This window comes from Cetorhinus maximus, chromosome 12, assembly GCF_964194155.1.
Source record: "Cetorhinus maximus chromosome 12, sCetMax3.hap1.1, whole genome shotgun sequence".
Taxonomy (NCBI): Eukaryota; Metazoa; Chordata; class Chondrichthyes; order Lamniformes; family Cetorhinidae; genus Cetorhinus; species Cetorhinus maximus.
This window is the reverse complement of record NC_135890.1, coordinates 52,048,910-52,076,420: the sequence shown is the minus strand read 5'-3', so window position 1 is coordinate 52,076,420 and position 27,511 is coordinate 52,048,910. Positions and strand designations below refer to the sequence as shown.

Genomic DNA, 27,511 nt, shown 5'->3' with positions numbered 1-27,511 from the left:
AGGTTCTGTTTTTTTTAATTTAGCTCCTAACTGTTCAAATTCTTTCAGCGGAACCAAATGTCATTGGTACCAATGTGAACAACAACAACTGGGTCCCTCCTCTCTCACTCCAAGTTCCTCTCCAGCCCTGAGGAGATGTCCTTAACGCTGGCACTGGGCAGGCAACACAGCCTTCGGGACTCTCACTCACGGCTGCAGAGAACAGTATCTATCCCCCTAATTACATTGTCCCCTACCACTACCACATTCCTATTTCCTGCCCCCCAATTGAATGGCTCCCTGTACCACGGTGCCATCATCAGTTTACTCATCCTCCCTGCAGTCCCCGCTCTCATCCACACAGCTTGCAAGAACCTCGTAACTGTTGGACAATTGCAGGGGCCGAGGCTCCTTGGATGCTACCCCCTGGGTCCCCAAATCTGCTTCACTTGCAGTCACACCCTCCTGTCCCTGATTACAGACAAAACTTGAACTACCTAATCTGTGGGGAGCAAAGTGTCCAGGTAACTTTCCCCCTCCCTGATGTGGCGCAATGTCTGCAGCTCAGACTCTAGCTCCTTAACTCGGATCCAAAGTTCCTCGAGCTGCAAACACTTATCACAGGTGTGTTCGTTCTGGATCACCTTGGTGTCCAGCAGTGCCCACATGCTTCAGCAGCAACACATCACCAATCCTGCCATCACTATTGTATTTTATTTATTTAATTGATTAATTTCTCCAGTATCCCTGCTCTTCACACTTGAGGAATTCCCTGCTCTTCATTCGTTATTGTAATTATTTTTTACACTAGTACCAATCCTATATTTAACAAGCTATTTTAAGAAAAAAAGACTAGAGACCTAAACACAAACAAAATACCTTGCTTTTACTTTAAAAACTATAAATACTCACCAATCCAATTCACCAATCAGCTGCTTTCCCTGCACTCGCATCATGTTGTGGGGGGTTCGTGACGTCTCTCTGCCGTTGGTCTCACATGAACTCGCCCAGCTCTTTTTTAAATGAAGTCTTCCCGCTCTGCCTGCTCTTCTTAAAATGAGGACTCCCCGCGCTTTGTGCTCCTTTTAAATGAAGTCTCCCCACTCGCCACACTCTTTTTAAAATTTGGGAGTAGAATCAGCATTGAACAGCTTCCTCTTCCTGATTGTCATGGATGTTCTAACCAAACAAGTGAGACAGGAAGTGTCATGGTCAATAATGTTTGTCGATGACATTGAGCTATGTGGTGGGGTGATGAAAGCATGACTGAATAGCTGGAGAACTGGAGCAAAGTACTGAAAGACAGGGGTATGAAGATCAATAGACTAAGGACCTAATTTATGGACTTTCAGTTTGAACCTTTCGGAAAGAGGATTGGAGTGAATGTGTAAAGATTTGGGTGAAAACCTGGAGAAACCTGAGGAGTTTAGAGGATCTGAGGTCAGTGGTGGGAGAAGATGGACTTGTGGGAATGGAGATTATGGGAAGAATTTTCGCCCCGTCGGGTGGAGCGGGAGCAGAGCCAATCGCTGCCCTCGATCGGCTGCGTGCTGCCATTTTATGTGGGCAGGCCAATTAAGGCCCGCCCAGCGTGATGCGTGCCCAGTAGCGCTCAGTGCTACCTGTGCGGGCAGGGGGAGGATGGAGAATGGGGGGCCTGCGTTTTTTCGTGCATGTGTGCGTAGGAGCACAGAAAAGAGGCAGCTCCGAGCCTCAGGGAGATTAAGCTCGGGATGAACGTTTTTATTAAAGACAGAAGAAAATTATTTATACATGTCCCCTCATGTGACAGCGTCACATGAGCTGGGACATGTTTATCAAATGTTTGAAATTTTTTATTTAATTAACAAACCCTTCATGAAACCTCATCCCGCCCGTGGATGAGGTTTCATGAAAAATGCAAAGGCCGCCTGGGCTCTTCGCCTACCCCCCAACCTTAAGGCTGGACGGGCAACCCTGACGATTTGTTCAATTGGTTGATCAATGGCTTTAACAGGCCTTTGACGGTTCAGCGGGCCCACAGCCGACTCCAGTGCATACCCGCCGAACAGAAGATCAGAATGACGTGCAGTGACGTCAGGATGCACGCCCGATGTCACCGCGCATCATTTTACGCCTCGGCGTGCAGGGCCCGCCCCCGCAGGCTGAAGAGAAAATCCTGGCCTAAGCAACAGAGTAGTTCTGGTTGGAGTAATTGGAAAATGTGCAATGGGGTGTTGTGTGATAGAAAAGTACCACTGAAACTGAAAGGAAGAGTCAATAAGACAACTGTGAGACTAGCCTTGTTAACTAATGCAGAAACTTGGGCAACATCAAGAGGAACAATGACTGGATACTAATGAGATGCGGATGCTGAGATGGATGTGTGGAGCAACGAGAAAGGACAAAGTCAGGGACCAGTACATCGGAGGGTCAGTGAAGATTGTGGAAGCATCAAAGAATGTCGCCAAGAAGAGATTGAAATTGTATGATCATCTGTTGAGGAGAGAGAGAGAACATGTGGTGAGGCAAGTGATGGAGATGGGACTGCCAGGAAGGAGAGGACGAAGGCCCAAGTCCAGAGGGACAGGTGCGGTGGTGAGAGACTAAAATGCAATGGGATTGGAAGAGGATTGGGTGACTGAACAGAGGAGATGGAGAAGGATAATCAAACAGCATTGTGGCGAGCCCAAGTGAAATGGGAGAAGCTCAAGAACCATAAAATGTTACCACACAGAAACAAACAATTCAGACAATCAAGTCTACACTCTTTTACTTCACATGGTCACCCGCTCTCCTGGCTGCTTCTTAATATTTATCCTAAGGTGCTTCACAGAAGCATAATTAAATAAAAACAGGGATGGAGTGGGGAAATGGGACTGACTGGATTGCTCTACAGAGAGTTGGCATAGATTTGATGGACTAAATGGCCTCATTCAATGCCATTTTGACTCTATGAGAAGGTGACAAAAGTATGGACGAGGATTTGAGCAGCACATGGGCTGAGGCAGGGGTAGGGGCAGAGATGGGTCACTTTACAGAAGAGGAAGTAAGCTTTTTTGAAGTGGAAAGGATATGGGATCTGCAGCTTAGCTCGGCTTTCACTATTCTTCTCTCCCTGTGAAAAAACTCCTCTCTCTCATTGCCCAAACCAGCTCACAACTTTACTGCATGAAGAATTGAGAGTATGAAACTATAACCTATGACTGAAGTGTTGCACATTAGCAAACCAAGGATCCACAGTGCAACATTAGAATAAAACATGCTGGAAAAGCTGTTCTGGATCAATAATAGGAGACTGAAACAGCTGCAATTTGATTCTCTTCCAAGTGTCATTTGGCAGTTAAGCAAAATTTATACATTTCTTCGGCCATTTATGTTTCTGTTTGAATGCTTAAATTTGAACATTGACATTTAGCAAGACTTGTACAGTTGTAACTCTATTTAAATAAATACCAATATTCAGCCAAACTCAATGTTTGGATAAAAACCTTTGAACACTGTGGCTTGCCATAGTCATGTGATTGCTGATATCATGATGTGTAAATAAATGTTTTAGGCTAGCAGCCATTTTGCACATCAAAATGGTGTCAGAAGTGTGAAACTGGGATTGAGTGGATTTTGATAGCTGTAATAGATCCAGCAGATGTGAAAAAAAAACAGAGAATAATTAAAACTTTGGTCTGCAACTTTGTACATCGACAGCTGGGTGAGTCATTATGGCTCTGAATTTTCCAATATCTGCTGCTCTGGAGAGGAAGGGAGATTTGAGAGGGAATTGTTAATTCTTCCAGACTCAATGGCAGAATTATGAGATTGCCACAGAGCTGAACAAGAAGCTTGAACAAATAAGAGTAACAACTCTGTTATCAGTGGTAAGGAGTTAGTGCTACATGGTGTATTGCACCCTAGACTTCACTGAGGCCTTGAAGGCCCACTTTGAACTTTCCACTAATGTCATTGATGAACATTATGGGGGGGTGGGTCATATTTTGCACATCTGTGGCTCACAGAGGAAGCTCCAAAAGTGAAGCTGCCTTGAAACCGATGCAATTTTTGTTAGAGGGATGTGGAAAACACGACACGTGGGCATTAGACATTTGAGCAAAAAGTCTAAAGCTGACTGGGTCATTTGGAGAGTATGCATTGAGTATGTGTAGGGTATGCTTTTGGAGAGGTAAGGGACTATTTTGGGTAGGTCCTCCCCCTTTGGGGGAGGTCAGGTACCCTTTGAGAAGGTAAGGTGCCCTTTGCTATTGTTACAAACAGACATGAATTTACATAAAAAATGGATAAGTAAGTGGAACTGTCAAGGCATTTAAATCTCCAAGCCCCTTAAATGAACAAAAATAGTCTGCTCTGGCTGCTTGCAATTTCACTATGTCTGTTGACATAGGCCTGAGTGTTAGCATTATGGAATTAGTGCTGCATGACTGATTCCACAACCTATCATTACCACAGTGGAGGTGGGAAGCGGCCGGGGGAGGGGGGGGTGGTTTATGTTCAGTTTGATTGACAGTTCCAGTTGGTGATAAAATTTTTGATGTGGGGTTATGAATACAAATGCTTGTTTTTGTACTGGATTAAGTACATGAAGGAAATGCTTGTTTTCATAAGGAATTAAGTAGCTGAAGGAATTTAAATGTATTGAATGGGTTTTATCAATAAAAGTGTTTTTTTTAATACTGAAGTCATCAATAGATACTTAGACCTTCATTTTATTTCATCTCACTATGGCCTCTGAGATCTGCCCATGGTGGAAATGGGTGAGTTGTCATGGAGAGTATAAGGGCAAAAGATGGTGGGTGTGGGGGAATGGGTTGGTATAAGTTGGCACAGGGGCAATAAAGGGCTATGGGAAGTGGGTAGAAGAGTATAGCTTGGCATGGAGAGTATGAGGGGGCATTGGGGTAGGTGGGGGAATGAGGTGGCATAGGGAGTATGGGATGTGGCAGGGTGTGAGGGCTGTTTTTTTTTTCAACAGCTGGGACAAAGTCCCAGATCAATGAGGTGGGTCTTTCACTCAGCCCACCTCGGCACCTGGCAGCCCCTGTGGTTGCCTCTGCACTCTTTTTCCAGGATGGCAGGCCTAACTCCAGTTATCATCCCACACCCACCCAACAAAAATCCAACTGCCCAGGGCACTTTCTCCCCAGTTGAATTTTCCCGACTCTGCGCTCCCAATTCGGGAGTGAAAATTTAGCCGTGTGTGTTTAACACTGGAGTTCAGGAAGGGAGGGAAAATATTGATCAGTATGTGACGGAGATGACTAGCTGAGTCTTGAGTTTGGGCAACTGAAGCGTGATGTCACCAGAGACAGGATATCTTAGCAACAAGAGATCCTGCTTTGAGAGCATGTCTGCTGAGAGAAGAGAAACTTACTCTCAAGAAGGCTATTGACATGCGCAGAAACTGTGAGGTTGTGAATCATCAGCTGAAAAATATTGATAGGAGAACTGATATGAGGCTGTGCACTATACTGAGAGGCAGTCCGAGCCTTCCAAGAACAAGTCAACGAAGAAAAGGAAGGACAACATACAAAAGGGCCAGCAGAATGATTAATGCTGGAGTACTGGATATAAATACTGTGGGGGGCACCACTAGATTGAAAAGGAAGCATGTCTAGCATGGAAAAAAGCAGTGCTCTAACCACAAGAAGTCGAATCACTTTACAAGCAAGTGTTTTGCTTGAAAGAAGGGAAACAATCACCCTACAGCCTAGAACACATTGGCACTGTAAAGTCTTGGGCTAAAAAATTATTTGTTACTGTTAGAATGGTGACTGTAGAAGGAGAGCATGTGACGTGTCAGATAGGCACTGATGATACGCGCAACATCATGAGCTTCGCAGACTTATATGAATTTGCTCATGATGGTGACCTGAAAATGAAGCCATCAAAGGTAAAGTTGATGCTATCTGATGGAATGATGCTCAGTTCAGTGGAAAAACTAAGCTGAGAGCCCAATGCAATGAATAGAAAGAAGATCTGCAGTTCCAGATAGTGGACACTAAGCAAAATCCTCTCATCTCAGCTGAAGCCAGTCAAAAGCTTGGACTGATAACCCTTCATGTACCGGAAGAGATTTGCAATGTTTCACATGACACCAAGCCATTGATTGCTGATAAGATCCTGGTAAGTGTCTTGCTCAGATCAAGCAAACTACACAAGATGTAGCTCTTCAAGTGCTCCAGGAAACTGTGATGAAAGGGTGGCCCGAAACCAGAAGAACACAACAGTTTCAGTAAGAAAGTAGTGGGAATTCAGAGATGAAGTGATTTCCCAAGATGGCATCTTGTATAAAGGGACTCGGGTCATAATCCCTAAAGTGATAAGAAAAGAGATGCTGAAGCACATCCAAGCAAGGAATCGAGTCCAGTCTGAGGAAGGAAAGAGAAGTGATCTACTGGCCAAACATGAACAAAGTGATTAGGGACCACATCAGCTAGCACAGTGTAATGAACATCAAGCTAAGCAAGTTAGTCTCATAACATCCCAGATCATGGGCAGAGTCTTCTGTTCTCGGTGATGGTGAGATTGAAGGTGGAAAGCCTGTTTTCTAGGCGGGGTGGTGGCATACATGAACCCTGCTGCCTTTCTGCCTCCACTAGAATTAAGTGGCCCCACTGCCAATTGAGCCCTTAAGTGGCCAATTAATGACCACTCAATGGCCTCACCCTGCCACCACTGGTATTAACTGGCATGCGGCATGACAATGAACCTGTACATGCCACTTGTCACCTGTGGCAGCACTCAGTGCCAGTCCTTCCATTTGATTGGAGATAATGTGCAGTGCTGAATTTCCAAATCAATCATGAAGTGTCTGAATTCTTCCCTCGTGAATTGAGGGCCGTTGTCACTCATCACAATATCGGGAATGCCATGACGACTGAAGTGTTTTTTCAGGTAGTTCTACGATCTCACTGGTGGTCATTGACATCAACTGATCTAACTCTCAGCAGTCTGAATAATAGTCGACTGTGACAAGATCGTCAGAGTCTGAGAGAGTGAAGAGGTCTACTCTAGGCTTCATTCCTCGGGCAGAATTTTGTTGTGGCATTGGGGGGTCTTGTCTGCCGGCTAGAGAGCCAGCAAGAGACCTCCAGTGTCTCTTTTCAGGAAGACCCGCTGACCCACATGCCAATCAGGCAGTGGCAAGGCCACCGGTGGGACTTCCCTTGGAATCAAGGCCAAGAGGCAGAAGTCCCATGTAACGAGAACTGATGGCCAATCAGAGGCCAGCAGCTCTTGCATTCAGCAGTGCCACTGAGGATGCTGCCGGAATGACAACACCCCTGCTCCACTGAGTCCCAGGAACACGGAGGACCCAGGCTATGTGTAAGTAATGTGTGGGAGGAGGCTGGGTTCTCAGGATGGGGCAGGAAGGTAGGAAGCAAGGGCAGAGTTGTTGCTTTCAGCAGGCCTTTGAAGAAGTGATGAGGGCTGATGAAGCAATGGCATTTAACAAGTGTTGGGCACAGACAGCATTAAAGCTCTGCCACCAAAGTTGGTATTGAAGAAGAGGCAAGATGAAGCAAAGAAATGCCAGAATTAATCAGAGGGCATATGCCAGATTATGGAGGGCTGCATGAGAGAGATGAGTCAATGAGGGAGTCTTATAATGAGGAAAATGGTTTTGAACTTGATGCATCAAAGGCTGGTGAGCAGAGAGTGCATGTGCAAAATTTCAGGAAATTACTTTTGTGGAAACTTGGCTGAAAAATAAAATTTGCAGATTAAAGACAACCACTTCAATCGACATCCCCTGAGGCAATTTCTTCTGTGAACATGCTGTGAATCAACAAAAGTGTGGGGAATTTAGGGTTTAATGTTTTACTCGTAAGAATTGTTGAATAAAACACTTCTGAAAAATATGGACATCTAAAGTGAATTTGTTGGGTCAATTATATTGCAGTTCCTGCATCAACATGGCTTGGTTCTTGTATTTCATCAGTGTGTGAAAGCAATACTCCCCAAAACAAAGAAAATGCTTAGTAATTTTGCTGGGACAATTGAGTTTTAGGCAGAAGATATCAGGCCAAGGCTTGCTACAGCAGATCGTCTCAATGCATGCACTGCCAATTAAATATTTTCCTCCAACCTTCAATTCAAGTTTGTTTTGCACCATACTTTACTAGAACTGCAAGTTAACAACAGTGTGGTGAAAGCAATAGGGCATCTGGTATAAAAACACAAAAGCAAAATACTGCGGATGGTGGAAATTTGAAATAGAAACCGAAAATGTTAGAAACACTCAGCGGGTCAGGCAGCATCTGTGACCTTTGGTACCTGCTAACTGAGTGAAAGATGGGACTAACAAACTATCTGCTTTACCAATACACACAGAGAGGGTTGTTAAGATCTGGAATCCACCACCTTAAAGGATGGTGGAATCAGATTCCATAGGAACTTTCAAAAGACAAATAGACGTGTACTTGACAGGGACTAATTTACAGCCCCATGGGGGAGAAGCTGTAGTGAGGGACTAACTAAATTCAATAGCATTTTCAAAGAGCTGGCACCAACATGCTGGGCCGAATGGCTTCCTTCTCTGCTAAAAGATTCTATGAATTTATGATGGGAGGGGTATAGGCCTTTGGTGGATGGGTGAGCAAAGGTGAATTGAATTTATTTCTAGTTATGTCTCAGTAGAAAAATTGATATCACTCTGGCCTTAACCTAATTGCAACAAACAAGGCAGTCGGTAGTTTAAAAATATATTAAATAAGATTACAGGGAATCCTCAGGGCCCTTATGTTAGTGTTTTTAAAGAACCAATAGAACAGTTGGCTCATCATTAACATTAAAAATTTTGCTAACATTCCAACACTGGTGACCAGAACTCCACACGCAAAAGTACACATGTAGAGCAATGTTTCACCCTGTACAAAACAGAATCATCAGTGCTGCAGACTCCCACCCTATGGAGGCAGTTACCAGGCTTTGCTTCCCTCTTTTCCTCAGCCAATGTCTTTTTTAGCTTTCCTTTTGATCTTTTTAACCAACTGCTTTTCTTTCTCTCCTAATTGGCTCTCCTCATTGCTTTCAGAACCTTGAATCTTTTGAAAGAAGTTCTGAGCAATGGGTGATTCAGGCAGGCTGGAAAGCAGTTAAGTCAGCGCAAAGCAACAAAGTATTTAATTGGGTGTTTGAGACACTTTGAGACATCTGATGATCGTGAAAAGCATTGTATAAATGCAAGTCTTTTTTTTAAAGATTATCAGAGAAGTTCACTGGTGATTTAATGAGCTGGAAGCTTAGTGTTACAAAGTCAGGCCCTGCCACAGATACCTTCCTGAATCCAGTAACATCAGATGATTTCTTACATAGCCTGAGTCTCTTAATTTTACAGGAGTTGGCTCACACTTCCCTACATCTGCTTGAATAACAGTGTTACTCAGGGATGCCATAATATCATTCTTTTGTTTTTGGATTTTGTTTGAACACAAAATAAGTTTACGCTCCAGTGTTGCACTGAGGAAGTGCGACACTGTCAGAGGTGCCACCTTTCAGATAAGATGTTACACTGAGGCTTGGTCTGCCCTTGTCAGGTGGCCGTAAAAGATCCCATGGCACTATTTCTCAGAAGAAAAGGGAAGATGTACCTTGTACCCCAACTAAATATTCATCCCAAAACCAAAAACATTAACTGATCATTGTCCCATTGTTGTTTGAGGGGCTTTACTGTGAAAAAAAATTGGTTGCCACATTTTGTACATCACAATGTTTATAAATGGTCGTTTGACTGTACAGAACTTAAATATTGCACAAAAATATACTTTCGAACATTTTGTCTTGCATTCATCAGGACAGATGCAAGAATGTCAAATTTGAAAGGGAACAACAATTTATACTGCATGAGAAAAGGGTGCTGATTGATTGGCAAGATGGCTCTGATTGGTTGAGGTGCTGCCATGGAGAATGCACCAGGGAACTATTGTCTCCACACTTTTGTTTAATTCAAAAAAGGCAGAATGCCTGGATGTGTTCCTTTTACCTGCAGAGGACAGGTCCCTGCACATGCACATATGTAGTTTCTAGCAAGCATAAGTGAGCAACATTGCGAGCCCAACTGATAATCTTAAATTGGCTGCTAGTGTAATTCTTGGCCCACTCAGGATTGTTCAGCAAGTGCTGTCCAATTGTAGAATCACATCTAACGTTAGACATTATGTTCTGAGTTTTGCAAGCAAGGGCTGTTGAGCACGGTCAGTACTCTGCTTATTGCGGACAACCAAAGGAACATGCCATTCAATACAATCCGCCAGTTGTTGGGACATACAGTCTACAGACCTGGCACCGTAAAAAGACCACTCTTCAAAAGAACTTAATTAGCCATTCAGCACTTTGAGATGTACTAAGGTTATGGAAGGTACTATATTAATGCAAGTTTTTCTTTTTGCGATCTGATCTGATGGGATACCCGGGCCTTCTATATGTGTTTTTTTAATTTCCATGGTGGTGTGAACCAAAAAACAACCAAGACAGATGAAATGTAATATAAGCAAGATGAAGACACATAACATTTATTGCTGAGAAAAATGACATGCTGGTTGTCCTTTGCAAACAACTCATTGTGCCTTTTACAACTAAACAAAAGCTCAGGGGACCGACATTCACCTGTTCATTCCCCATCGCAATGCCTTGCAAACGGTCAGTACTCTGCTTATTGCGGACAACCAAAGGAACATGCCATTCAATACAATCCGCCAGTTGTTGGGACATACAGTCTACAGACCTGGCACCGTAAAAAGACCACTCTTCAAAAGAACTTAATTAGCCATTCAGCACTTTGAGATGTACTAAGGTTATGGAAGGTACTATATTAATGCAAGTTTTTCTTTTTGCGATCTGATCTGATGGGATACCCGGGCCTTCTATATGTGTTTTTTTAATTTCCATGGTTGTGTGAACCAAAAAACAACCAAGACAGATGAAATGTAATATAAGCAAGGTGAAGACACATAACATTTATTGCTGAGAAAAATGACATGCTGGTTGTCCTTTGCAAACAACTCATTGTGCCTTTTACAACTAAACAAAAGCTCAGGGGACCGACATTCACCTGTTCATTCCCCATCGCAATGCCTTGACCAGTCAACCTGCCTTGTTTGAATTTAAACAAAAGCTTAGCAGGTAACTGTTCCATGGTGTATTCTCCATAGCAATACCTCTACCAATCAGAGTTCTCTTGTCAACCAATCAGCGCCCTCTTCTCATGCAGTATAAATTGTTGTTCCCTCTAGATGTGGTATTCTTGCGAATCTGTCCTGATGTGCGCAAGATGAAAATCTTCGACAACGTCTTTTTTTTCAGCAATACTCAAGTTCTGTACTAGCAAACAACATTTATGTTTTGTTTCAACTTTTTTACATATCAATACAGCTTGTCTTTGCATAACAGTACAGATATAGTAAGCATGCTACACTATGGCACTTGACTGGGTTATCTTGCTGAACAGGGAGCTAGTTTTTAACTCTCTTCTGATTCCATCCCTTTCACAGCCTTTTGTGGTCAGACTGCACCACCGTGCCCGCCCGCCCCCCCATCGCCACCTCCAACATTCTATTCTAGAAGTCTGACAACAGTTTCTGCTTTTAGTCGATGATCAGTTTTGAGTTGAAATGAATGGAATTGTTGCAGGAATATTGAAAACTATCTTTTATTGACCTCAGAATGCTGACCCAGGCAACTCATTTAAAATCTAATTCATGCCTATCGCAGCTGCCCTGTTGTGTCCAACTCATTGTAGTATTTTTAACATCTCTCTTGGCATCAAACTCCTTTCCCCGCAGCCAAACTACCTCCTGGGTGAGGCAAAAATCAGTGCATACTGGTTCTACCACGACAGGTCAGATGTCTTCATCATGAGTAGAGTTATGTATCTATTGACTCCTGTTAGTTACCTTTTCTCTTCCTGGCATTTGTAGCATAGATACACTTATATGACCAGAGAAACGCTTGCTTTGGGTAAGTTTTACATGTGGCAAGCTCCATCCCATTTCAGACAGAGAGGAAAAACAAGTGTAGACTTCAGTTCCTATAGAGACAAGAATTTAGCTTGCAGTCCTTTTTGACTGTGAAAGCATTTCTGAAATCTCAACAAACAGCAGTTGAAGAAAACCATGTCTTGGAGGAGACTTGTGGTTGTCTCCTCTACACCTTCCCAACCCTCCCCATGTGCATTTGTCTCACTGAGATCGTAGACTCTCACTCTTTGACTTCAAGATCACAATCTCATGTGTACTTGCTCTGCGTAGATCATTTCAAATATTTTCTTGCTCTCCAGCTAAAAGCAGCACACTGCAGTGAGACCCGCCCCACTCTGCTTCACCTTGAGGTCCATTTAGGCTTAACAGCTGATATGGCACCACTTTGGAATCCGTACAAAGCCAAAAAGAAAAAATGCTTGTGCTATGCTTGCCAAAATCACACCAGTGAACTCCATAAATGCTGCTTCAGACCTGACGTCTAGTCAAAATAAATCGATTCTAGTCCGCAGCACCACTTGTTTGAAAAATAGTTTCCGTGAGTGACGTTGTCCAGACATGGTCTGAAGAAGTTCGGTATGAATTATCATCAGAAGGAAATGCAAATGTTATTGCTTTTCTGGAGCAGTCAGCTGACCCAGAGAGACCTTTGTGGATACTGATTAAATGATGCATCACAGGGTTGAGAAGAGTGGATATATGTCAACACCCCATGTTAAGAAGTGATGGAATGTAGCAGACGGTGAGGTGAAAGTTTAAAAAAAAAGTGTTGACAGAAACCCACAATGAATGCCAGGAACTGATGTTTGAAATGGTGCACAGAATCCCTGCAGGCTTTGAAGGAAGCATTCTGTGGTCAAATGAATCCCATGTAATCTATGTTCCTTATCAACTCAGTGTCTCCTGCAATCATCATGGTGGTGGTAATGTAGCTATGGTCCATGAGAGACCATAGGGATTTCCTCTCTCTTCTAGAGAGGCACAAGGGTTTACATAGCATAAGCCGCACAAGTCCACATCAAGTGTGGGGCAAGGTAAGGAGACAGACCTCCCATGGATTACTAAAACCGGTATCGGGATTGAACACATGCTTTCAGTGTCATTCTGCACCACACTCTAGCTCATCTAGCCAACTGAGCTAACTAAGCCCATGCGCTGCAATCTGGGACTAAGAGCCAGCTTGATGGAGATCTTCATTTCAGTTTTCACACCATGGACAGGTGTGCCCAGAAACATGTTCTCCCTATGTGGAAACTGGGGAGGTTTTAGTTAATTTAATGTGATAATACAACGGATACACACCTTTAATGGGAAGTAATTCTTAGAGTAGCAAAGGGTCAGTATTTTTCAGCTTGAAATTGGCCATTCGCTCCTCAAAAAGCTGTTGAGACTGGGAGTAAATTAAAAATTTCAAAAATGAGATTGGTAGATTTTTGTTAGGCAAGGATTTTAGATGTTACAGAACCAAGGCAAGGAGATGAAGTTAAGATGCATGTCAGGCGTGATCAAACTGAATGGTGGGAAACCGGTTTGAGGGGCTGAATAGCCTCCTGCTGTCCCGATGTCACCGCCTCCCCACAAAGTCTCAATGATCTGTGACTGAAAGTAGAGCAGCAAAAGGAACTTCAGCCAATGGCAAAATATAAGTAAAGGTAAACCATATAGGTAGTAGTAGCAATGGCACAGAATGTACACTGCATTGGGGACTTCAATATCCATCACCAAGGGTGGCTCGGTAGCATAACTACTGATTGAGCCAGCTGAGTGCTGAAGGACTTATCTGCCAGAATGGGCCTCCAGCAGGTGTTGAGGGAACCAACAAGAAGGAAAATCCAACAAGACCTAGCTCCCTCCAATCTATCTGGCAATGCTCTTGTCCAAGACAGTATAGGTAGTGCCTACCACACAGAACTAGTGAAGACCAAGTCCCATCTCCACACTCAGCATACTCTCCAAAGTGTAGTGGGGCACCATCACCGTACTAAATGGGATAGATTCAGAATAGAGCTAGCAACTCAAAACTGGGCTTTTATGAGGTGGCTGATAATTTCAATAATCATATATTGAGGAAAGGATGAATCTGAAGCCAGTCTTATTCCTTAAGCCAGGTTTATTTCCATGGCTACAAAATAAAAGCACAGGTTCCTCCCATTTCCCCCAACACCCAGTGTGAAGTGGTTTTTAAACTCTTCTAATGATTCCCCAATCTTTCTCCAATTGGGGACAGCTTCTCTTGATTACCAATTTAAAGCATGTACTCTATTGCAGCACAATGTCAACATTAACAGCGCTGTGGGCCATCAGTAGCAGTAGAAATGCATTCAGCCACAATTTGCAATCTCATGACCCGGCATATCCTCACTCTACCATTACCATCAAACTGGGACATCAACCCTTGTTCAGTGAAAAGTGCAGGAAGGCATGTCAGCAGCACCAGGCATATCTGAAAATGAAGTGTCAACCTGATGAAGCTACAATACAGGACAACTTGCGTGCCAAACAGCAGAAGCAGAATGTGATAGGCTGGGCTATGTGATCCCACAACCAACAGATCAGATCTAAGCTCTGCAGTCCTGCCATATCCAGTTGTGAATGGTGGTAGACAATTTGAACAACCAACAGGTGGAGGATCTCCACAAATATCCCCATCCTTAATGATGGGGGAGCCCAACAAATCAGTGCAAAAGACAAGGCTAAAGCATTTGCAACTATCTTCAGCCAGAAGTGGTGTTAGAGGCAAGGTACGAGCATGGATAGAAGATTGGCTGTCTGGCAGGACGCAGAGAGTGGGGATAAGGGGGTCCTTCTCAGGATGGCGGCCGGTGACTAGTGGAGTTCCGCAGGGGTCAGTGTTGGGACCACAACTTTTCACTTTATACATTAATGATCTGGATGAAGGAACTGAGGGCATCCTGGCTAAGTTTGCAGATGATACAAAGATGATACAAAGTGGAGGGACAGGTAGTATTGAGGAGGCGGGGAGGCTGCAGAAGGATTTGGACAGGTTAGGAGAATGGACAAAGAAGTGGCAGATGGAACACAACGTGGGCAGGTGTGAGGTCATGCACTTTGGTAGGAAGAATAGAGGCATAGACTATTTTCTAAATGGGGAGAGAATTCAGAAATCTGAAGTGCAAAGGGACTTGGGAGTCCTAGTCCAGGATTCTCTTAAGGTTAACTTGCAGGTTGAGTCGGTAGTTAGGAAGGCAAATGCAATGTTGGCATTTATTTCAAGAGGACTAGAATATAAAAGCAGGGATGTGCTGCTGAGGCTTTATAAGGCTCTGGTTAGACCACATTTTGAATATTGTGAACAATTTTGGGCCCCGTATCTCAGGAAGGATGTTCTGGCCCTGGAAAGGGTCCAGAGGAGGTTCACGAGAATGATCCCAGGAATGAAAGGCTTAACATATGAGGAACGTTTGAGGACTCTGGGTCTATACTCGATGGAGTTTAGAAGGATGAGGGGGGATCTGATTGAAACTTACAGAATGCTGAAAGGCCTAGATAGAGTGGACGTGGGGAAGATGTTTCCATTAGTAGGAGAGACTAGGACCCGAGGGCACAGCCTCAGAGTAATGGGAAGACCTTTTAGAACAGAGATGAGGAGAAGCTTCTTCAGCCAGAGAGTGGTGAATCTATGGAATTGATTGCCACAGAAGGCTGTGGAGGCCAGGTCATTGAGTGTATTTAAGACCAAGATAGATAGGTTCTTGATTGGTAAGGGGATCAAAGGTTACGAGGCGAAGGCAGGAGAATGGGGTTGAGAAACTTATCAGCCATGATTGAATGGCAGAGCAGACTTGATGGGCCGAATGGCCTAATTTCTGCTCCTATGTCTTATGGTCTTTGTGCCGAGTGGATAATCCATCTCGGCCTCCTCCAGAAGTCCCCAGTGTCACAGATGCCGGTCTTCAGCCAATTTGATCCATTCCACGCGATTTCAAGAAACGGCTGAAGGCACTGGAATATTGAAATATCTATGGGCCCTGACAATATTCCAGCAGTGGTGAAGACTAATGTTCCAGAACTAGCCGCAACACGAGCCAAGCCGTTCCAGTACAGGTACCGGTATGGGCATCTACCCAGCAATGTAGAAATTTGCCCTGATATGCTCTTTTAACAAAAAAGCAGCACAAACACAAACTGGCCAATTATCGACCCAGCAGTCTACCCTCCACCATTAGCAAAGCAATAGAAGGTGTCATCAACAATGCTATCAGGTGGCACTTACTCAGCAATAACCTACCTACTGACATTCAAATTTGGGTTCTGCCAGGGCCACTCAGCTTTTGGTCCAAACACCTGCTTCATCAATGACGTTCCTTCCATCATAAGGTCAGAAGTGGGGATGTTTGCTGATGATTGCTCAATGTTGAGCACCATTCACAACTCCTCAGATACTGAAGCAGTCCGCGTCCATATGCGGCAAGACCTGGACAATATTCAAGTTTGGCCTGATAAGTGGCAAGTGACATTTGCGCCACCCAAGTGCCAGGCAATGACCATCTCCAACAAGGGAGAATCTATTTCCCCTTGATGTTCATTGGCATTACCATTGCTGAATCCCCCACTATCAACATCTTAGGGGTTCGATAGACCAGAAATTGAACTGGACTAGCCATATAAATACTGTGGCTATAAAAGCAGGTCAGAGGCTAGGAATTCTGCAGCAAATAACTCACCTCCTGACTCCAAAAGCCTGTCCACAAGACACAAGTCAGGAGTGTGATGGAATACTCTCCACTTGCCTGGATGAGTGTAGCTCCAACAACATGCGAGAAGTTTGACATCATCCAGGACAAAGCAGTCCACTTGTTTGGCACCACATCCACAATCATTCACTCCCTCCACCACCGACGCACAGTGGCAGCAGTGTGTATCATTTACAAGATGCACTGCAGCAACTCACCAAGGCTATTTAGACAGCACCTTCCAAACCCGCTACACCTTCCATTTAGAAGGATAAGGGCAGCAGATAGATGGGAACACCACCAGCTGCAAGTTCCCCTCCAAGCCACACCCCATCCTGACTTGGAAATATATCACCATTCCTTCACTGTCGCTGGATCAAAATCCTGGAACTCCCTCCCTAACAGCACTGTGGGGTGTACCTACACCACATGGACTGCGGTGGTTCAAGAAGGCCGGGGTGGGCGCTGGTGTTGGCTGAGTGCGAGACACAGACACTAACCTAAGTTTGAGACCTTGGGTGCAGATGGAAAAAAAATACCTACATGATGGACAGGGTGGCAGGTGGGAAATCTGGACAGCCAGATTTCATGTAGGCTGGCACTAAGGGAAGACTTACTGCTCACAACCTCAACAACAACAACAACTTATGTTTCTATCACACCTTTAATGCTATAAAACATCTCAAAGAGCTTCACAGGGACATTATGAAACAAAGTGTGACACCAAGCCACAAAAGAAGATAATAGGCCAGATATAACCAAAAGCTTGATCAAAGATATAGGTTTTAAGGAGAAAAGTGAGGTAGAGAGGTTTAGGGAGAGAATTCCAGAGCTTGTGGCCTGGGCAACAGAAGGCATGGCCACTAATGGTGGAGCAATCAAATTGAGGAATGCCCAAAAGGCCAAAATTAGAGGAGCGCAGATATCTTGACGGGTTATGGATTTGAAGAAATTACAGAGATAGGAAGGGGCCAGACCATGGAGGGATTTGAAAACAAGGATGAGAATTTTAAAATCAAGATGTTGTTTGACTAGATACTAATTTAGGTCAACTTGCACAGAAGCGATAGTGGAATAGGTTTTGCTGCGAGTTAAGACATCCGGCAGCAGAATTTTGAATGACTTTAAGTTTACGGAGGGTAGATTGTGTGAGACCAGCCAGGAGCTTGTTGGAATACAGCCTAGAGGTAACGAAAGTATGAACGGGGATTCCAGCAGATGAACTGAGACAGGGACAAAGCCAGGCCATACTACAGAGATGGATATAGGCGGTCTTAGTGATGGTGCAAACATGAGGTTGGAAGTCCATCCCGGGGTCACCTGTGACACCAAAGTTGTGAAGAGTCCGGTTCAATTTTGCCAATGAAAGGCCAATAGTTAGGGAACGGAGTTTGGAGTGGGCCAGTACGTTGTGGGAACATGGTTTTGAAAGGGCTTAGCAAGAAAAAAGGGATGAAGGGGAGATGGTTTAGGAGCTGAACTCCTACTGCATCTGGCTCCATAACGAAAAATTTTACACATACCTTCGTGAGCCCCTTCTGTCTACAAACCAACTGTAGACGTGCTTCAACCTGACAGGAAAACCTAAACGACTCCCTACTCAAGCACTGGTTAAAATGCAGTTGGGGGATCTTTTAGTGTGATAGGGTTCCAATTTACATAAATTCACAAGCTTACCCCTTGCTTTATATGGTGCTTGATCTGACTGCAGACCCCAGCAAGTTAAATGGGAAACCGTGCAAAAGGGCATTGAGTGGGTAAGTAAACTGCTTGTTTCTAACTACCTACAGGCCCGATTTCTGTTCGGTGGGTAAGAGTTACAATTGACCCCAGTATTTCCTCACAAGGAGAGAATGTGCACTCCATATTGGACAGATGGAAAGTCTACCTGTATAGGTTTCTCAGTAGCTTTGTTTGGGACGTATAAATGTGGAGATGGGCTTCTGTGCAAGCCACATTTCAAACTGACCTATAGAAGAGGATCTGCAGTGCATCTATCTCTTTGCCAAAAAGTGCTTCAACCTCCACTGCATGTGATTTTTTTTTTCCTCCCCAGTATGTTATGATATATGGACATTTGAATTCTACAGCACAAAGTTCACAAACAGCGGCTCTAACATCCTAAATAGCTTGAATTTCTGATCTGGGACTAATGCTTATCTCAACTGCCGATGATGATTCTGTTACAGAAAATCTCACTGTCGGCAGATTAAACTGTGTTCACAGGAAGATAATTGAAGACAATAAGAACCACTGATGTATGACAAAGTGTTTGCTTTATCCCTTTAGTTGGCCATTATCATAATTAGGTCATGAGTAATCAACCCTGACAATGTCCTTTATGGTCTGACGGTAACGTCTTTAGTAAAATACATATGTTAATCTAAAATACATGGAACGTCACAAGGTATCACAATATATTGAGTTTTAATTAAAAACAAATGTTTATATATAACAAACACGAGACTATGATTCCGCAGCCCTTTGACATCTGCCTGTTTAGTTTATTGTCCATGACTAAAGAGATAGAGAATGGGTTGCATCTTTTTCACAAAGTTCTAGCGGCAGAATTTAGCAAATGGTTGAAAGGATTCTGGTGTTTTTAACAGAAACAATGAAGGACGCAGCTGGCGAAAAGGGTTGGTCACTATCTGCCCTTTGGAAATTTTGTTTCAATGCTCAACATAGAGCATTGAAATCTCCCTGTGTTTACTGATTGTCATGGTTCACAGTGAGCTTTGGGCACCTCAATATAATAGTTAGAGGGCCCAAGTATCAGGTGTGGTGCACAGGAAAATGAGCCAGGAGGTTCAATCAATTTTTGTGGTGAGCCTTGCTTTATCTTGAATGGTGAACTGCCAGTTTCTAATCACACCACTTGAGGAGTGGGCTGGAAACCTGGAGAATCTGACACTTCCTGAAGCTGGCTGACACCTCTTAAAGAGGAGGAGGGGTTTAGATTGATGGAAATTTAGAACTGTGATTTTGGAGAAGCAGGCACAGTGCTGTAGAAATGCTTATTGAACAAGTCACAGGGATGTACTCGAATTGGAAGGAAGGATCTGGGCTGGGGATTCAACTGTTCACTATATTTATTACCGACTTAGATAACATGATAGAGAGCCACGTATCCAAAGATTATACAATGATACAAATATTCACGGTATCATAAGTAGTGTATATAGACAGGAGTATTAAATTACGGACATATTGATAGATTAAGTGAGCGGAAAAAACTCTGGCAGAGGAATTTCAATTTCAGACAACCTGCTAATTCCAGGTATCAATCCAGTAAACCTCCTCTGAAACAACATCCAATGCATTCACTTCCTCCTTAAATAAGACCAAAACTGCGCACAGTATTCGAGATGCGGTCTCACCAATGCCCTGTATAACTGAAGCAAAACATCCTTTTATGTTCAATTCCTCTCATAATAAAGGATAGCATTCCATTAGCAGGTAAGCGTGTGGCCATTCTTTTTAGACCTAAAAGGATGGATCCAAGTGTTTTTTAACTGGGGAAAAGCTAGGAACAGTGGCGGTCCTAAGAGATTTAGTGATCCATGTGCATAGATCATGAAAATGTAGCAGTCAGGCGCTAAAAAATAATCAAAAATATGAATACATATGAACATACAATAATATAGGCAGAAGGAGGCCATTCGGCCCCTCAAGCCTACTCTGCCATTCAATAAGATGATGGCTGGTTTGTTTGTTTAAAGTTCTACATTCCCATCTACCCCGATAACCTTTGATTCCCTTGCCTAACAAGAATCTATCTCTGCCTTAAAAATGTTCAGTGACGACGCCTCCACCGCCTTCTGAGCCAGAGAGTTCCAAAATTTCTCCTTGTCTCCATCTTAAAAGGGCAACCCCTAATTTTAAGCAGTGTCCCCTAGTTCTGGACTCACTCACAGAGGAAACATCTTTTCCATGTCCACCTTGTCAAGACCATTCAGGATCTTATATGCTTCAAATAAGTCACCCCTTACTCTTCTGAACTCCAGTGGAAACAAATGGAAACAGCCTGTCCAATCTTTCCTCATAAGACAACCTGCTAATTCCAGGTATCCATCTAATAAACCTCCTCTGAACCACATCCAATGCAGTCACATCCTTCCTTAAATAAGGAGACCAAAACTGCACATAGTATTCGAGATGCGGTCTCGCCAATGCCCTGTATAACTGAAGCACAACACTCTTAATTTTATTTTCAATTCCTCTTGTAATAAAAGATAGCATTCCATTAGTTTTAATTACTTGCTGTACCTGCATACTAACTTATGACTCATGCATGAGAACACCTCGATCCCTCTGCACCTCAGAATTTTGCCGCCATTCTCCATTTAAGTAATACTCTGGTTTTTTATTCTTCCTGCCAAAGTGAACAACTTCACATTTTCCCACATTATACTCCATCTGCCAGATTTTTGCCCGCTCACTCAACTTATCTGTTTGCAAACTCCTTATGTCTTCTTCACAACAAACTTTCCTACCTACTTTGTGTTGTTTGTAAATTTAGCAACTCCTCTCATCTAAGTCATTGATATAAATTGTAAAAAGTTGAGGCCACAGCACAGACCCCTGCGGGACTCCACTAGTCACATGCTGCCAATCAGACAAAAACCCATTTATACATACTCTCTGTTTTCTACCAGCCAGCCAATCTTCTATCCAGGCTAGTATGTTACCCCCTACTCGAAGGGTGGGGATCCTTTTTCTTATCAAGGGCCACTCACACATTAAAAACCAACTTTATTTTTTTTTAAGAGAGAATACAGAAACGTTCAACTCACCCACTGCTTTAATGCGATGGCTGAGTTTGTTTTTCCTTAATAAGCAGCACAGCTTCTGTGTCTCAATCACAGGAAATTCAGCTCAACTTTTTTCTCACTTTCCTTTCCCATTCTCTCTATTGGGCGGGGGGGGAGAGAGAGCGGGGTGAGCCGGATGTCCTGCTCCCTTTTTCCCCGTCCGGGTTATTCTCACTTCACCACTCGATTGGTGGCCCGCAGCTTCTCGTTCCTGCTCCTGGATCTCGGGCCTCTCTCTCCCTCTCCCCACAGCCTGGGGCTCTGGTGACCACAGCCAAGGCTCAGGCATCAGAACAGGGTGATGGCTGGCCTGAGGGCGATGGCTGGCCTGAGGGCGATGGCTGGCCTGAGGGCGTTGGCTGGCCTGAGGTGCAGCACACAGGAACGGGACCGGATTTTGAAATCTCCCCACGGGCTGGATGAAAAAGTGCAACAGGCCAGATCCAGCCCCCTGGCCGAGGGTTCTCTACCCTTGCCCTACACCCTGAGCTTTTCTTTTCCGCAAAAACCTTCGATCAAGTTCCTTCTGGAAATCCAAGTACAGGACTTGTACAGGCTCCTCTTCATCCACAGCGCATGTTACTCTTTCAAAGAACTGTGATAAATTTGTTAAGCATGGTCTCCCTTCCATAAAACCATGCTGACTGTTCCCAATCATCTTGTGATTTTCTAAGTGCCCAGCTATAACCTCTTTAGTGATCAACTCTAACACCTTTCCTATGATAGACATCAAGCTAACTGGCCTATAGTTTCCAGTTTTCTGCCTCCATCCCTTTTTCAATAGAATAGTTATATTAGATACTTTCCAATGTGACGGAACCTTTCCAGAATCTAGTGAATTTTGGAAAATTAGCACCAACGCATCTACTACCTCATTAGCCACCTCTTTTAAGACTCTAGGATGAAGTCCATCTGGACCCAAAGGTTTGTCAACCCGCAGCTCCATCAGTTTGCTCAGTACTGCTTCTCTATTGATTGTAATTTCACCAAGTTCCCCTCTCCCTTCCACCTCCTGATTTGCAGCTATTACTGGAATGTTTTTTGTATCCTCTATAGTGAAGACAGAAGCAAAATATTTATTCATTCATCCGCCATTTCCTTATTATCTACTATTAACTCTCCATTCTCAATCTCTGTAGAGGATCAACATACTTATTCTTTTCCTGTCTTAAGTCCCTGTAGAAACTCTTGCTACCTGTTTTTATATTTCTAGCTAACTTCCTCTCATACTCTAATTTCTCTCTCTTGATTAATCTTTTAGTCCTTCTCTGCCATTGTTTATATTCTGACCAATCATCTGACCTGCCACCCATCTTTGCACAGTTATATGCTTTTCCCTCATGTTTGATGCTTCCTTAACTTCTTCAGTTAACCACAGATGGTGGGTCCTCACTTCAGAACTTTTCTTTATAGTAGGAATATATTTATTGAGTATTCTGAAATATCCCCATAAATGTCTGCCACTACTTCTCTACTGATCTATCCCCTAGCCTAGTATCCCAGTTAACTTCAGCTAGCTCAGCTTTCATGCTGACATAGTTGCCCTTATTTAAGTTAAAAATACTAGTCCTAGACCCACTCTTCTTCCTTTTATACTGGGTGTAAAATTCAATCATATATTGGTCGCTGCTACCTGGGGGTGCCTTTACCCTGAGATCATTGATTAATCATGTCACATTACACAATGCCGAATCTAACATAACCTGTTTTCTGGTTAGTTCCAGAATGTGCTGCTCAAAGAAACTCTCTCAAAAGCTTTCTATGAACGCCTCGTCCAGGCTACTACAGCTAACCTGAATTTTCCAGCTTATATGTAAATTAAAGTCACCTATGATTACTGCCGACCTTTTATCACAAGCACCCAATATTTCTTTTTGTATACTTTGTTCTATATGTGGATACTGTTAGGGGACCTGTAGACCATTCCCACTTGTGACTTCTTTCCCTGACTATCCCTCATCTCTACCCAAACTGATTCTACATCCTGATCTCTTGAACGAAGGTCATCTCTAACTATTGCACAAATGCCATCCTTGATTAACAGTGTTACCGCTCCACCTTTACATAGCTTCCTATTCTTCTTGAATATCATACACACCTCAACATTCAGGACCCAATCCTGTTATCATGCAGCCATGTATCCATAATGGCTATCAGATCATATTTATTTACTTCAATGTGCGCTATTAATTCATTTACTTTGTTATGCGCACTCAGATATAGAGCCTTTAGTTTTGTCTTTTTGTTATCTTTGTAACATCTAGTCTTGATTGTTGGATTTTTAGGGTTTTTTTTGCTCTGTCCCTACCTGCCATTCTCCAACCCTCATTTCCCATGTTACTAATTTCCTCTCTTACCTTGTCTCTACTCTTTGATATACCACATCTTTCCACATTTGATACCTTGCCCCCACTATTTAGTTTAAAACGCTCTCTACTTCTCTAGTTGTGCAGTTTGCAAGAACTCTGGTCCCAGTGTGGTTCAGGTGTAGAGGGTCCCAACGGTACAGCCCCCATTTTCCCCAGTACTGGCAGCAGTGTCCCACCATTTCTCCCATACCAATCTTTTGAGCCACATATTCATCTCTCTAATTTCTCTAACCTCTTTCCTAGTTATACCTATGTCATTGGTACCTACATGGGCCACTACAACTGGATCATCCCCCTCCCACTGCCAGTTCCTCTCCAGCCCTGAGCTGATGTCCCAAATCCTGGCACTGGACAGGCAACACAGCCACCTGGAATCTTGCTCTTTGCTGCAGAGAACAGTGTCAACCCCCCTCACTATATTGTCCCCTACTACCATAAAATTCCTTTATGCCCCCCACCCCCACTTGAATGGCTTCCTGTACCATGGTGCCATGGTCAGTTTGCTCATCTACCCTACATCCCCCGCTCTCATCCAAACAAGCTAAGAGAACCTCATCCCTATTGGACAACTGCAGAGGCTCACACTCCTGCCCTCTGAATCCCCTTACCTGTCTCACTCACAGTCACGCCCTCCTGTCCTTGACCACTGAACAACTCAGAAGACCCTATCCTAAGTGGTGTGACTGTCTCCTTGTACAAAGCATCCAGGTAACTTTCCACCTCCCTGATGTGTCACAGGGTCTGCAGCTCAGCCTCCAGCTCAATAACTCTGAGCCAAAGTTCCTTGAGCTGCAAACACTTACTGCAGATACGTTTGCCCTGGATCACAATGTTATCCATGAGCTCCCAAATGCTGCAGCCTTGACACATCACCTGCTCTGCCATCCATCCATAATGTGTCTTAATTAATTACTTAATTATATTATTCGCTTATTTACATTGCATTTTCACATATTTTACTAACTTTACCACCAATTTGTTGGCTATTTTAAACCTTGGGGATAGAATAGAAATTAATCACTTACCAGGTAATCACCAAACCTTTCCTTGTAGTAGAGTAAGAACCAATTCCTACAGGGTGAGAGAGATAGAAAAAGGAAACGAACACCTCCATCCCCCCACCTACCTTCATCGAACTCCCCCACTCCCCAAACTCCAAGTTTGCATTCAGTTTCCTCAGCTGCACTCTGTGTGCCAAGACTACACTAAAGAGGGCTATATTTATGGCCCAACTGAACTGGGGCTAGAGTAACCAGATTCAACCAGTTAGTTAATTAACCACTCAGCTCTCACAACAGAGAGTGAATAAAATGTTACCCTTATATTCTAGCCCTATGGATAAAAAAAGTGGGCCAGAATTTGCTACAGCTATATAAAGCTATGGTTAGACCACATCTAGAGTACTGTGTACAATTCTGGCCACCTTACTTGAGGAGGAGTACAATGCAGATCCACCAAAATATTACCAGGGCTCCAAGGATTAGATTATGAAGAGAGATTACATAAAGTGGGCTTGTATTCCCTGAAATATAGAAGGTTAAGGGGTTATTTGATTCAGACCTTTAGGATATTGGAAGGAATTGATAGGGTTGATAGAGAAGCTTTTCTGCTAGTGGGCGAGTCTCAAGTGACATTAACCTTAAAAACAGAGTTAGGCCATTCAGCAGAGAAGTTAGGAAACATTTCTTCATGCAAAGGTTGGTGGAAGTATTGAACTCCCTCCTACAAATGCAAGACACGCATTTATCATATTATATCTGAAGTCGATAACTTATTACTAAACAAGATAAAAGGATATGGAGCCTAGTACAGGGTTAGGATACAGGATCAGCCAATATATATGCTGTTAAAATGCTAATGATATAGAACTGAACATATCTTAATTTCTCTTATCAGCTAACAATTTTTACTAGAACATCTTTAAGGTCCTCAAAAGGCACTGGACATGGGCATCAAACTTTGTTAGCTTCTATATTGAGTATTAAATCCTCGGAAATTTCTATCTTCAAAGCAAAAATCAGTATAGGAATGCTGATTGTCAGAGACTTTAAATAAATATTAGCCAAAATGACATAAGTAAAAGGGTGGGCCTGCAACATAAAAGATTAAGAAGCACTTTATTGCGCCTGTACAGAATGAGGAACTTGGAATTTAGTTTATTGCACTGTGCCCATGATATGCTTATATTACTGCTTTACTTGATACATATTTTGAAATTGGTAAACACAGATTTTAGATAAAGGTAATAACAAAGCTTGCTTAGTGTATGTTCCAAAGGTCAATTATCCCAGTGTGTCGTGTTTAACATGAACAAATATTTATTTGGTTTAGTGCAACTTCAGACAGTTGCTGGTTCTGCTCCTCTTCATGAATTTTCAATGCATTATACCACAAAACTGATCAGAAATCTAAAGCCACTACGTACAATGCCCATTGTAAATGCAAACAAAAAAATGGGTGCAGTGCTCGAATCTTGAATTCCCATCTCCAAGATTATAAATATATCCTGAACACAAACCTGAAATACCTGTTTGTGACCTTTGGCCAAAATATGAACGGATGGACATATGAAATAGGAACAGAAGTAGGCTAATTGGCCCCTCGAGTTTGCTTCGCCATTCAATAAGATCATGGCTAATCTGTTTGTATTTCGAATTCCACATTCCCATCTACCCCTGATAACCTTTGACTCCCTTGCCTAACAAGAACCTATCTACCTTCGCCTTAAAGATATTCAATGACCTGCCTCCACCGCCTTCTGACACAGAGTTCCAAAGTCGCACAACCCTCAGAGAAAAAAATTCTCATCTCTGTCCTAAAAAGGTGCCCCCTAATTTTAAAACAGTGCTCCCTAGTCCTGGACCCACCGACAAGAGGAAACATCGGGTGGAATCGTCCCAGATTTGCACTAAGTGCGGTAGGGTAGCAGGTGGGAGAAAGGGCGCTTTACCTGCTGGTTGCAATGGCAGCTTTTAGAACCATAGAAAGGTTACGGTGCACAAAGAGGCCATTTAGCCCATCGTGTCTGCACCGGCCAAAAAGAGAAAAAAGAAACTAGCCGCTTATTTTAATCCCACTTTCCAGCACCTGGTCTGTAGCCTTGCAGGTTACAGCACTTCAGATGCAGATCTAGGTGTCTTTTAAATGAGTTGAGTGTTTCAGCCTCAACCACAAACTTAGGCAGTGAATTCCAGACGCCCGCCACCCTCTGGATGAAAAAGTTTTTTCTCATGCCCCCTCTAATCCTCTACCAATCACCTTAAATCAATGCCCCCTGATAATTGACCCCTCAGCTAGGGGAAACAAGTCTTCCCTATCTACTCTATCTAGGCCCCTCATAATTTTGTACACCTCAATGAGATCTCCCTTAGCCTCCTCTGTTCTAAGGAACAAACAACCCTAGCCTATCCGATCTCTCCTCATAGCTGCAATTTTCAAGCCCTGACAACATTCTTGTAAATCTCCTCTGCATTCTCTCCAGAGCAATTGTGGTGACCAGAACTGTGCATGAAATTCCAGCTGTGGCCTAACCAGCATTTTATACAGTTCTATAATTACATTTGTATTCAATACCTCGCCCAATAAAGGAAAGCATGCCATACGCTTTCCTGACCACCTTGTCTACCTGTCCTGCCACCTTCAAGGACCTATGGACATGCACTCCAAGGTCCCTCACTTCGTCAACT

General features: G+C 43.3%; 1 long non-coding RNA gene across 1 annotated transcript in view; it reads right to left on the bottom strand.

Moving 5' to 3' along the window:
• Window positions 1–25,349, bottom strand: part of LOC144687073 (uncharacterized) — a 124,455-nt gene extending 99,106 nt beyond the window's left edge. Inside the window, exon 1 of the long non-coding RNA XR_013578054.1 lies at window positions 25,254–25,349. This is a non-coding gene — a long non-coding RNA (uncharacterized LOC144687073). The remainder of the gene's footprint in view (window positions 1–25,253) is intronic.
• Window positions 25,350–27,511: the final 2,162 nt, after the last annotated feature.